The 14,054-nt window shown below is 38.6% G+C and overlaps 1 protein-coding gene across 1 annotated transcript in view; it reads left to right on the forward strand.

Annotated features, from left to right (window-relative positions):
• The window catches only part of PMFBP1 (polyamine modulated factor 1 binding protein 1), a 262,936-nt gene that overhangs the window by 47,455 nt on the left and 201,427 nt on the right, over window positions 1-14,054 (forward strand). The window contains exon 4 of the mRNA XM_077984485.1: window positions 11,122-11,217. The gene's annotated coding sequence lies outside the window, so the exon portion shown is untranslated. The remainder of the gene's footprint in view (window positions 1-11,121; window positions 11,218-14,054) is intronic.

Genomic DNA, 14,054 nt, shown 5'->3' on the forward strand with positions numbered 1-14,054 from the left:
CCTAGCAATACAACTAACCAGGGAGATAAAAGATATCTACAATGAAAATTACAAAACACTACTGGAATCAATAGCAAAGACATGGAATCAACCTAGATGCCCATCAACGATAGAATGGATAAAGAAAATGTGGTACATAGACACCATAGAATACTATGCAGCCATAAAATAGAATGAGATCATGGTCTTTGCAGCAACACGTATAAAACTAGAGGCCAGTATCCTAAGTGAACTAATGCAGGAACAGAAAACCAAATACTGCATATTCTCACCTATAAGTGGAAGCTAAACGTTGAGTTCACATGGACACAGAGTAGGAAACAACAGGCACTGGGATGTACTTGAGGGTAGAGAGTGGAAGGAGGATGAGGATTAAAAAACCATCTGTCACATACTATGCTTATTACCTGGGTGACAAAATAATCTGTACACAAAACCCCTGTGACTTGCAGTTTACCTATATGACAAACCTGTATATGTACCCCTGAACCTAAAAGTTAAAATAACAATCCAACAACAGCAACAAAGTGTTGCTACAAGTATCTGTGTAGATAAATCTCAGAAACATGTTGCATGAAAAAGCAAGTTGCAAATTCATATACTTATTGTATCCACTGTTAGTCAACTAATTTAAAATTTATGAAATGCATAATAGCCCTGTATATTATTTTTATATATATATATATGTGTACACATATGTGAGATACATGTAGTGTAAAAGCATAAAAACAGAACCTGAATAGTAGTGGTCACCAATGGAGAGGGAGGGAGAGATGAATAGGATCATGGAATGATGCCAGAGGGCTTCAACAGTACCTATAATGTGTTATTCATGTAAAAGAAAGGAATTAATGAAATAAGCCATAACATTAAGATTTTGTTAAAGCTCAGTGGGCTGCAATTTCCTTCCACTCCTCTGGTTGCCTTGAAGGGGTATTTTTACATACACACGCCTCATTTTTCACCACACCCCTTTGTTCTCCCTCTGACATAGAGAAAGTACCCTGATTAAGGCATTTGGAGAGGAACTGAGCATTCCCATCTTAGCCCCATTCTCCTCCTTTCTGGTGTCTTGCCTTCTGCAGATGGCTTGTGCTCTGGTCTGCTGTTGGCTACAAGGTGAGTGTAGTGTTGGAAACCCAGGAAAACTGTCCGGGTAGGTACAATTGCTTAATTCTGGGGTAAAGGGTTATGAAGCCAATTGTTGATCTGCACCCAAACCATGTTTTCCACACTTAGCAGAAATAAGTGGCTATTTAGATCTGCCTGTCTTTATCTCCCTTATTTGGTTTTTAGAACTTGGAAAGGAAGGTGTGTTATGTGTTGCTATGCATACTTAAGCCATATCCTCCAATACAGACTTTATTGGTTGATGCAATTTTGCTCTGTGTTCCCACCCAAATCTTCTGTTGAATTATAATCCCCATAATTCCCACATGACAAGGGTGGAACCAGGTGGAGTTAATTGAATCATGGAGGTGGTTAACCCATGCTGTTCTCATGATAATGACTGAGTCTCATAAGATTTGATGGTTTTATAAGTGTCTAGCATTTCCTCTGCTTGCAATTCTCCTTCTTCCCACATTGTGAAGAAGGTGCCTGGCTTCCCCTTCACCTTCTGCCATGATTGTAAATTTCCTGAGGCCTACCCTGCCATGCTGAACTGTAAGTCAATTAAACCACTTTAAAAAAAAAAAAATAAATTATCCAGTCTCAGGTATGTCTTTATTAGAAACATGAGAATGGACTAATACAGTGAATTGGTACCAAGGTAGTGAGGCACTGCTGTAAAGATACCTGAAAATGTGGAAGCGATCTTGGAACTGAGTAATAGGCAGAGGTTGGAACAGTTTGGAGGGCTCAGAAGAAGACAGGAAAATGTAGGAAAGTTTGGAGCTTTCTAGAGACTTGGAGGGCTCAGAAGACAGAAAGATTTGGGAAAGTTTGGAACTTTGATACTTATTGAATGGCTTTGACCAAAATGCTGATAGTGATATGGATAATGAAGTCCAGGCTGAGGTGGTCTCAGATGGAGGTGAGGAACTTATTGGGACCTGGAGTAAAGGTCATTCTTGCTATGCTTTAACAAAGAGACTGGCGGCATTTTGCCCCTGCCCTAGAGATCCGTGGAGCTTTAAACTTGAGAGAGATGATTTAGGGTAGCTGGCAGAAAAAATTTCTAAGAGGCAAGGCATTCAAGATGAAGCAGAGCATAAAAGTTTGGAAAATTTGTGGCCAGGCAATGATAGAAAATAAAAACCCATTTTCTGGGGATAAATTCAAGCTGACTACCCCTGCAGAAATTTGCATAAGTAACGAGGAGCTGAATGTTAATCACCAAGACAATGGGGAAAATGTCTCCAGGGCATGTCAGAGATCTTCATGGCAGTCTCTACCATCACAGGCCTGAGATCTAAGAGGGAAAAATGTTTTCATGGGCTGGGCCCACAGCCTCCCTGCTCTGTGCAGCCTCAGGACATGGTATCCTGCATCCCATCTGCTTCTGCTCCAGGCTGTGGCTAAAAGGGGCCAAGGTATAGCTCAGCCTTTGCTTCAGAGGGTGCAGGCCCCAAGCTTCCATGTGGTGTTGAGCCTGCAGGTGCAAAAAAGTCAAGAATGGAGGTTTGGGAACCTCCGCCTAGATTTCAGAGCATATATGGGAATGCCTGGATGTCCAGACAGAAGTTTGCTGCAGGAGTGGAGCCCTCATAGAGAACTTCTGCTGGGGCAGTGTGGAATGGAAATGTGGGTCAGAGCCACCCCCACCCCACAGACTCCCCACTGGGCCACTGCCTAGTGGAGCTGTGAGAAAATGGCCACCATCCTCCAGACCGCAGAATGGTAGATCCACCAACAGCTTGCACCATGCACCTGAAAAAGCCACAGACACTCAACACCAGCACGTGAAAGCAGCCGTGAGGTAGACTGTACCCTGCAAAGCCACAGGGATGGGGTTGCCCAAGGCCATGGAAGCCCACCTCTTGCATCAATGGGACCTGGATATGAGACATGGAGTCAAAAGAGATCATTTTGGAACTTTAAGGTTTAATGACTGCCCTATTGGATTTTGGACTTGCATGGGGCCTGTAGCCCCTTTGTTTTGGCTGATTTATCCTACTTGGAATGGGTATATATACCCCTTGCCTGTACTGATTGTATCTAGAAAGTAACTAACTTGCTTTTGATTTTACAGAGTCATAGGCAGAAGGGACTTGCCTTGTCTCAGCTGAGACTTTGGACTTGGACTTTTGGGTTAATGCTGGAATGAATTAAGATTTGGGGGTACTTTTGGAAAGGCATGATTGTGTTTTTGAATGTGAGAATATGAGATTTGGGAGGGGCCAAGGGCAGAATGATGTGGTTTGGCTCTGTGTCCCCACCTAAATCTCACTTTGAATTATAATCACCATAATCCCCACATGTCAAAGGGTGGTGGTCGACCAGGTGGAGGTAATTGAATCATGGGGGTGGTTTCCCCCATGCTGTTCTCGTGATAATGAATGAGTTCTCATGAGATCTGATGGTTTTATAAGTGTTTGGCATTTCCCCTGCTTGCACTTCTCCTTCTTGCCACCTTGTGAAGGTGTCTCTCTTCCCCTTTACCTTCCTCCGTGATTGCAAATTATTTCCTGAGGCCACCCCAGCCATGCTGAACTGTAAGTCAATTAAAACTCTTTCCCTTATAAATTACTCAGTCTTGAGTATGTCTTTATTAGCAGCATGAGAACAGACTAATACATTGGTTCTACAGTAGATTTTATTTCCATCTTCCTGACTTCTTTGTCTTTCTCAATTGAATCAGAACTTGGCTTAGGAGGATTTATTGGCCTGCTCAAACTTCAACAGTAAATACAAAGATGTTTGTTATGTTATCTTCTATATGTGTTTTGTAATGAAAAATATGTTTTAAAACACATATATAAAGATTATAAATAATTATGAATACATATATGTATGTGTATGTACATATCATATATGTAAAATATATGTATTTATGTATATATACATATTATATAAATGTATACTATTATGTGTAAATCTTTATACATATGCTGTGGATATATGTGTTTGTGTGTGTGCATATACACACCTCTAAATAGTTGACTTTTTGTGAGAAAAGTTTCTCACAATTACTTAAAAACAAGTAGTAATAGTTACTGGAGTAGAAGGACCTGGCTGAACAAGTGCCACTTTTAAAGCAAAGTCAGAAATTCCATGATGAGGAAATAAGCAACTTTGTTTTTTCTACTCACATCAAAAAAATAAAAAAAGCACTCTGGAAGCAAAATACCCATGTGTTGTGCCAACAAGGAATAACTTTGTATCATCTCCATTGGAAAATATAAATAAAATGGAAAATGGGTTTTATAGGTAAAGATTTTAGTTTTTTAATATATATCAGAATCATGAAGCATAAGAGTTAGTAAAACAGGTATGAAAAGAGATGCCTGGTTAAAATAACACTATCCTGGTTAAACCCACTGAACTTGTAATTCCTTCAAGTTTTCTAACTCCTTCCCTTCAATTCTCCTACTTTGTTCTTTTCCTTTTGAACACATTTCTATACTTTCAGGACAAGGGCTTGCCCTGCAGAAAAGAAAAAGCTGAGGTGAAATTAGAAGGTTTAATCAAAGCTTTTCTAGACAGCATGAACAATCAGCAAACATTGAATTGGACAAAATGAAATGCCATTTAAATGGAAACAGCCAGAGCTTGCAGTTTTCCCCAACAAAGAACATGATTCCAAAACTTACTGCCCTTTGTCTCTTGACCACATACATTTTCCAGCATTGAATGTGAGGGAAATTTGGGTTGCTGGCAGAAGGGAGGTTGTGTGAGGGATGGGGGCTGAGTAGGGAAGAGTCACACAACATTGCTTCCTGGTTGCTGCACAGAATGCAAGTCATTATTTTTCAGTGACAGTACCCAGAGACTATTTGAATTTGTAGAGGTTCTGCTCTCTGAGTCTTTTTTTTTTTTTTTTTTTTTTTTTTGGCACTGGTTTTCAGTTCTTAGAAATTGGCTCATACTTCAGCCTGTAGACACATCCCAATGTGTCATTTTTAACCACTATGGGAGAAACAAAATGTGCTTCTGACTTTGGAAAGGAGGTCAGAGAAGAAAGAGCATGTGTCAGAAGGACTTCTACTTCTAGATGAAAAAATAAGCATAAACTGGTTTCTTTCCCAGCAGGCTGGCATGTTATGTTATATTCTCAGCACTGTAGCTTTATTAATTATGACTCATGGATAAGCATTTGTCAATTAAAAAGGCTGAAATGTGATTGGTTAAGCTTGTCCAATTATATTGCTTCTACAATTGACTATTTTCAAATAACTACCCAAATTTTATAGCCACTAATTGGAAATGCAATAAGAATATATGAAATGTCAGATTATTTCAATAATAAGTCCACAAATTCTTTTTACAGAGCTAAATTTAAAAGAAGACATTAATATCTTTCCTTTTAGACTGTAATTCATTAAAATAGATAGTAATCTTTACTCCTGAAAAGATAGGATTTTGTGGTTTTGAGGGTTTTGTTTTGTTTTTGGTTTTGTTTTTGCTTAAATGAACTTAAACTCACATTTGCTCATTTCTCATTTAAATGTATTTTACACTTATCACCTTTATCAGAGTACAGCAGGAAACAGGGATTTATCTAAAAATAACGTAGTAAATGGACTAGATATAGATGTGTGGGCAGGGTTAAAGGAAGCAAGAAGAAATAGTGAGGTACCCAGAAACTAGCTACAGTGAAAGCCATCACCACCCATGCCTTAACCTGAAGGGACAAGGGGTGAAATGGTGTTTACCACAGCCCCTTGAAAGCTGAGCCATAGAAGAAAGGCTGTTAGATGAGAGCTTCAGCCATGGACAACCTGGCCCCTGTCACAGAAGCAGAACAAGGGCAAAACATGGATGAAGTAGGAGGAATAGACACCCACATTTCCTCCTACCCTTCCATCTCTTGCTGGTGCCTCCAGTGCATAAGGAAGTCCAGATGATGCAGTTAGTCAAGGTCAGCCTCCCAGACATGGAGCTACAGAAGAGCAAAAAGTGGTCTGGGAATATACAGAAAAACGAGCACACCATCCTTAGACTGTTACATCCATCCACCCACCCATTCACATTTCAGTTCATAACAGAGATCATTGTTAATATTATGTAAGAATATAATAAACATAAATCCCATTTCTCATTCATTCTAAACATTGCATTTCAGCTACACAGTACATCCCATCATCATACATTCTGGCCTCAACCTACTCTTCCCACATCACTCCTACTAACAATTTTGAACTTTATTCTCTAGGTAATAGACAGTAGAAGTCTTTAAAGAGATTTAGGGTTGCATTGTTGCTTGTTTGGTTAGGAAAATAAATCTGAAAGATGAAGTCAAGTGGGAAGACACTGGTGGCAGGGAGAGTGTTGCTGGCACTCAGCCTGGAGAGATGATGAATGTTTGGACAAAAATGGGGTCAGAGAGGAGAGAGCAGGGCGCCAGATTCAAGAGTTGCTGCTGGGATAGAGTCCTGTAGACTCTATCTTTGGTGACACATTTAAGATGATGAGACAGGGAAAGCAAAGAATCGAGAATGAAGTGGATGCTTCTAATTTTGGAAGCCAGATCCCTTGTGCCATTCATCAATATAAAGTAAATACAGAGGAGCTGCTTCTGGTGAGAGAAGATATTGAATTTAGTCATAGAAATGTTCAATTTGAGATGCCTGAAGGAAATCTGTGGAGGTTAGTTCAATGAGGAGAATTCTGGTCAAGATGAACTCTCTATGAGGTTCATCTTTTGAGTAGCCCCTCCCATACACACACAAACATTAAAAAAGCAACAATTGGATATAAAATGTAAGAGCTACATTTTTGTTTTTAAATGACATAAATACCCAAGAAGCCAAAAAATGAAACAAAAACTCAAATCAGTGAGTGCTGAGAGGGATTGAATCCACAGATCTGGAGAGTTCTAGGTATGGAAAGAGTGATGACTGGGAGGCCAGCCCGTAAGGATGATGGGGACCGGGTACTAAAATTGTTGTTCCTTGTGAGGATGGGAATGGGAAATAAGAGCCAAACTCTATTTCTGAAACCAGGGAGCAAGATGGGGAGTCCTCACAGCCCAAAAGGTGGCTGTACAAAGATCTGCTGCTAATTCTTGTCTGGGGCTTCAGGAGAGAGCAGACAGTCTCAGTACCAGAAAATAAACTAAATTTTCCACTGACTCAGTGATTAATATGGGGATGTCCCCAATGTAGGTAGTTTTGGATTTGGATCCCTGACGGGTTGCCTGAAGTCAACTACAAACCATCAGGAAGGTCTCCTCAAAAGACCCTGAAAACACAAATTCTGAAACACATCTATGCTAAGAAAAACAGACATAAAAATAGAATCAGAACATGAATTGATTCTGAATGCTACTGATTTAATAATCTGGATTGGTAAAGACTTTGAAATACCACCACATGCCCACTAAAATGACTAAGGCAACACTAAGAGTTGACAAAGGTCAAGCAACTGCTGAAAGGGTGTAAACTAGTTGACCACTTTGGAAAACTTTTTGGAAATATATACAAATGCTGAATATATGCATACCCTATAGCCTAGTAATTTCACTCATATACCTACCAGAAATGGAGTACCGTGTATGTGTATATGTATATATATATACACACACGAACGGCATTTACAAGAATGATCATAGCATCACTATTCATAAGAGTTGAAAACTGGAAGCAGTACAAATGTGCAACAACTGTAGAATGGATTTTTAAAATGTGATATATGTACTGTACAAAATGGAATATTGCACAGTAATGAGAAAAAATGAACTACAACTATATGCAACAACATGAATAAATCTCACAAGCATAATATTGAGTAAAAGACACATAATTGGAGTGAACATGAAAAGAAAAACATTATCTATTACATGAGTTACAATCTCCAAAAGATAAGGGCAGGGGCAGCAGAGAGCAATTTTCCAGAAGAAATATAATTGTTCTTGCTAATTCAAGATAATTTTCTTTTCCAAATTTTCTTACAGAGAACCCCGTGCAATATAGTAAATGATGTATAAATAACCATGAGCTATATGAGAGACATATGATAAGGCAATATTATAACATCTCATTTTCCACTGACGACCTGCCAAAAAAGCCCATTTCAGAAAAAGAATGGCTTTTATGGACTCTCAAAACAAGAATGTGAGATCATAGTAATGACAAAAGTCTACAGAATTTTCTTACAAAATCTAAAGTTTTTTAGTATTTCCATCTTACCTCAAACACAACACTACAACTATTAAGCATGATAACGTAATTTTCTGTGTATATCCAAAAAGTATATTCAACAGACAGTTAAGGGTAATGGGGGAATATCAGTAGATGTCCCTCTTCTACAGCTTGTTTCGTTTTACTTTTAAAACATAGAGAAGAGCACTAAATGGCCAAGGGTTAATTATATTTACATTTTATCCATTCCTGTGCCCAGCATGTTTCTTGTGCTCCATGCTGTCTCTCTGGGTTCACCATGCTGGATTGTCACAAATCATTCCTTAGAAGCAGGGTGTAGGCTGTAAAGTCAGTCCTAGGTTCAAATCTCCTCATCCTTTTATTGGCTGTGTGGCGTTGGACAAGTTACTTAATCTTTCTCATTAGATAGTTTTCTTCACTCTACAATGGGAATAGTACTACTTAACAAGGCTTTTGCCCACTGGCACATAGAAGGTTTTCCATTAGAGCCTGCATCACATTTTAAAATCTCATTAGCCTGCATCTCATTTTAGTATCTCATTGATTTTTTTTTCTTTGAGGAAAGATTTGATACTTTTTAAATTGATATAATCAATTCATGGAGAAGTCTTGTAACATGGTGAGTGATTAAACTGAGTAATACTGTCTAGGATTTTTTAAAATGAGGTGTTAAGAGGCTTGTTTTCTCATGTATCTTGTGTACTGATGCTGAGAGCAATTTCGTAAGAGAAATTTCAAAAATGCTTTAGCAGCGATTAGTGCTTGTGGTGTTATTGTATAATATCCTGAGGTGACTTCACCATGTGGTGTGTGAATTCTGATTTCTTTTTGTTTGTTTTGTTTTGAGACGGAGTCTCGCTCTGTCGCCCAGGCTGGAGTGCAGTGGCGCCGTCTCAGCTCACTGCAAGCTCCGCCTCCTGGGTTCACGCCATTCTCCTGCCACAGCCTCTCCGAGTAGCTGGGAATACAGGCGCCCGCCACCTCGCCCGGCTAATTTTTTGTATTTTTAGTAGAGACAGGGTTTCACCGTGTTAGCCTGGATGGTCTCAATCTCCTGACATTGTGATCCGCCCGCCTCAGCCTCCCAAAGTGCTGGGATTGCAGGCGTGAGCACCGCCCCTCGCCATAAATTCTGATTTCTTATTCTACATCGTATCTTTCCCACTATTTGTATATACCTTATAAGCACATAAGCATATTTATATATATCTTATAAGCATCCCACTTCTTTCTTTCTCTTGCCAAATATTTTTCCTAGTGAATTTCTGTTTGAGGTTGTACTTTTTTCCCCTAGCCCAGAAAAGCCACTATACTACTAAACCCAAGAGACAGAGATAGAGCAGCTTTGTGCTCCTAGACTCGGATTCGAAAAGTGTGGGTGGAGGAAAGGGAGGTCAGAAAATAGGTTGTTATTTCCATTGCTGGCAATTTAGATTCAGAGGCATTTCATCTGCAGTTCCCTCAAGTGTTGAATTGAATAAAAGTAGTAGCAGAAACAGTGAAAAGGGTGGTTGGGGGAGGGGCTGTGAACACTTCCAGCTAAATGCAAAGAGACAGGCAGCTTGTAAGCGTGCATCCTCAGCTTGGAATAAAAACCGCAAAAAGCTTGAGAGCCAGCCTTTATTGAAACAAGATGCTGCCATAGTGAAACAAAATACAGACTGAAATCCATCTACACGAGCAGAATAGTGTGATAACTTGTGTGTGCTCCAACGACCAGGGTGGGCTGTGTAGACGACCGTGTGAATGAAAGGAATAGAGCATTTGCATCCTGCCTAACGTGAATGATTTTATAATAGACATGTTTCACGTGCACCTTTACTAAGGATCAATGTGTCCACAAAGATTTACTCCATACATTACATTTGATTTAACCAGCATTCACATTTGCATTGAGCTAAGCACTACAAAATACAGATTGTGTACAGGAAGCTTGTTGTTTACAAAGACATGATATCCCAAATTTCCTGTTTAGCCATTTTAAGTCAGTTTCCCTTAGAAATATTGTTACACATTATGGTAAGCATCATAAACTAGCCCTCAATGTTCTTTTTAACAAGTAATATTCCTAAAGGATAAGACAAATACAGGGAAAATGAATAGAAAATAATGTAAAGGAAAACTAACAATTTAGGGGAAAAAATTGGATACTGATTTATTTATCCTGTTTGCTTGCAATACTGAGAAAATTAATGGTTTAATTAGGAAAATGAAGAAAAAGACAAAGATGTAAATGTATAAAGGACATTTTGATGTGTTTCAAGGGTTGTAGAAGTTTGTAATACTGATCCTTTATTGTACCTAAATTTACCTAAAAAAACAAGACTTTCTTTTTCATTGGTATAGATTTCAGAGTTATATAATAGATATTGATTAAGCTCCTTCTACACAAAAGGCACTGCATGATGTGCTATAAGAGAGATACAAGAACTGTTAAAGACAAGAAACCCTTCCTCAAGATGCTGACAGTTTGGTTGTGGAGATAAAATATACATGGTACGAAAGTGTATATAATCAATACCATGTACAGAAATATGGACTAACATAGAGACGTAATGTGGCTAATTGGGAGAAGCATGACCTCGAAGTCATACAGCCTTTGTTTTTAGTATAGACTCCACTGCCTAACTTGCTAAATAACCATGAATAGATTTCTTAATTTCTTGGAGCTTTGGTTTTCTTACCTGTGAAATGAGGATAGCAATATCTACCTTATGAAATTATTGTGAAGATTAAATAAACTAATATTAAATAGTTGACATGAGAGGTAAAAAGAATTGCTCTATGCTTCTTTTAGTTTGTATTTTTGTTTTTTAATCAGCACCTAAGCACTGTCTCTCTCTCTCTCTCTTTTTAGTAGAGATAAGGTCTTACCACATTGCCCAGGCTGGTCTCGAATTACTGGGCTCAAGAGAGCCTCCTTCCTTGGCCTCCCAAAGTGCTGGGATTACAGGTATGAGCCACCATGCCCAACCCTAATCCTTTCTGATAACTGGGAAATTCCTTTCCTCATAAGTCGTGTAGGAAACACCACTCAATTTCCAAGTCTGTTTCCAGCTCGACATGACCAATCAGCCCTTGTAACTATTAGCAATATTTTTATACTTCTGTCTTGATGTTTCAACTCTGGCTGGTACCAAATAGATTCCATAATAATAAAGGCTGAGGTTCTTTGTACATTTAACATTACTTTCTGTCTTCTTTTGCACATCTCCTTCCCTACCCCCAATATTCGTTAGCTATATATTTTAAATTCGTCTAGCGGTTGCCTTCATGATTTTAAATGACATATTTTTTAAAAACCTCTTCCTTGATTTCTTATCCTTTGAAAACCTTTTTAAAATATTATAGATCCATCCTGGCTAACACGGTGAAACCCCGTCTCTACTAAAAAAAAGTACAAAAACTAGCCGGGCGAGGTGGCAAGCGCCTGTAGTCCCAGCTACTCGGGAGGCTGAGCCAGGAGAATGGCGTAAACCCGGGAGGCGGAGCTTGCAGTGAGCAGAGATCCGGCCACCGCACTCCAGCCTGGGTGACAGAGCGAGACTCCGTCTCAAAAAAAAAAAAAAAAAAAAAAAAAAGTTACAGAAATAGTGCTCCACCTTTCACTTCTCTGCATCTGCCACCAAATTTTTGGTAGTTACATTATTTTTATTTTTTTCAATATTTATAACATTTATAATATTTTCTATATAAATCTTACATGCATTGTCCATAGGGTGATTCTAAAGACTCAGGACAAAATGCAGCTTTTAAAAAAACTTTTAAGTTGAGGGGTACATGTGCAGACTTTGGTATTTGATTTTCTGTTCCTACATTAGTTTGCTAAGGATAATGGCCTCCAGCTTCATCCATGTCCCTACAAAGGACATGATCTCATTCTTTTTTGTGGCTGCATAGTATTCCATGGTGTATATGTACTACATTTTCTTTATCCAATCTGTTACTGATGGGCATTTAGGTTGGTTCCAAGTCTTTGCTATTGTGAACAATGCTACAATGAACATACTCATGCATGTGTCTTTATAATAGAATGATTTGTAACCCTTTGGGTATATACCAGTAATGGAACTGCTGGAGCAAATGGTATTTCTGTCTTTAGGTCTTTGAGGAATTGCCACACTGTCTTCCACAATGGTTGAACTAATTTACACTCCCACCAACAGTGTAAAAGCATTCCTTTTTCTCCACAATCTTGTCAGCATCTGTTATTTTTTGACTTTTTAATAATAGGCATTCTGAGTGGTGTGAAATGGTATCTCATTGTGGTTTTGATTTGCATTTCTCTAATGATCAGTGATGCTGAGCTTTTTTTTCATCTGATTGTTGGCTGCATGTATGTCATCTTTTGAAAAGTGTCTGTTCATGTCCTTTGCCCACTTTTTAATGGGGTTGTTTGTTGTTTTTCTTGTAAATTTGTTTCAGTTCCTTATAGACACTGGATATTAAACCTTTTCAGACACATAGTTTACAAAAGTTTTCTCCCATTCTGTAGGCTGTTTACTCTGTTGGTAGTTTCCTTTGCATTGCAGAGGCTCTTTAGTTTAATCATATTCCATTTGTCAATTTTTGCTTTTGTGGCAATTGCTTTTGGCATCTTCGTCATGAAATCTTTGCCCATGCCAGTGTCCTGAAAGATATTGCCTGTGTTGTCTTCCAGGGTTTTTATCGTTTTGGGTTTTACATTCACGTATTTAATCCATCTTGAGTTTTTTTGTATATGGTATAAGGAAGGAGTCCAGTTTCAATATTCTTAAAATGCAACTTTTACATTATGATTGTGCAGTAACAATAGAACCATATCAGAATGATTGAACCCATAGAGAAACAAATGTAATCCTAGATCATTAAAAGGTTGCCATTTGAAGGAAAGTGCCCCAAGCCCCAAGATCTCTACTCAGTTCTCCTTAAATATCGTTCTAGCTTCCTTTACTTCTTTCACTTGGCCACCACTGTTTTTATATTCTATATAATCTTCTTTGGGTTATTTGTCATTTATTCAAAATAATCTACTTAAGTAATTTTCTATGTAAATAAGTGGATGATAAATTTTCTGAGCACTTATACATCCAAAATTGTGTTAATTCTTCACTCATATTTAATTGATAGTTTAATGTTATGTTACTGTCTAGGTCCAGGTCCATTTTGCCCAAGTGCAGTAAATCAATCAATGTGACATGGGTTTTGCAAAAGAGAAGAGATTTATTCATAAGGCCACCAAGTGAGGAGGCAGGAGAACATCTCTCAAATCTGCCTCTCTGGAGATAAGGCTTAGAGATGTTTATGGGTTAGGGAGGTGAGGTGGTGTAAGGCATGGGTAAAGGTGATTGGTGATGGGGAAAATGAAGTCACAGGTTCATTATATGCAAGTACAACTGGGTTCATAGCATTTTATAGGGCATATATACAGAAAATGGCAGCGTTAGCATGATCTGAGGGTGAAATATCTGATGTCAGAAGGCCACTTCTCAGGCACTTGCACAGGCCCAGTGGAAGAGTTCATGGTCTCAACTGGTTTGAACTAGACAGGAGCTGGGCCAAATTCCTTAAAAACAACTGAAGTAACCATTACCATGGTGACCTGTGAATGTTATCTATAAAGTAGCCAGTGAAGGCTAAGTTTCGGGATTCAGCAGTGAGATCTTCAGCCACTACCACACTCAGGTTCATGGAAATGAAAAAAAGATAACAAAAAGCAAACAACCAAAAGCAAGCAGGGTAGACAGACCTATTCAAATTCACCCCTTGGTTTCAAATATTGTACAGATTTTTCTTTTCTTCCTAAGAGCT

The sequence above is a fragment of the Macaca mulatta genome, chromosome 20 (assembly GCF_049350105.2).
Source record: "Macaca mulatta isolate MMU2019108-1 chromosome 20, T2T-MMU8v2.0, whole genome shotgun sequence".
NCBI classification, from domain to species: Eukaryota; Metazoa; Chordata; class Mammalia; order Primates; family Cercopithecidae; genus Macaca; species Macaca mulatta.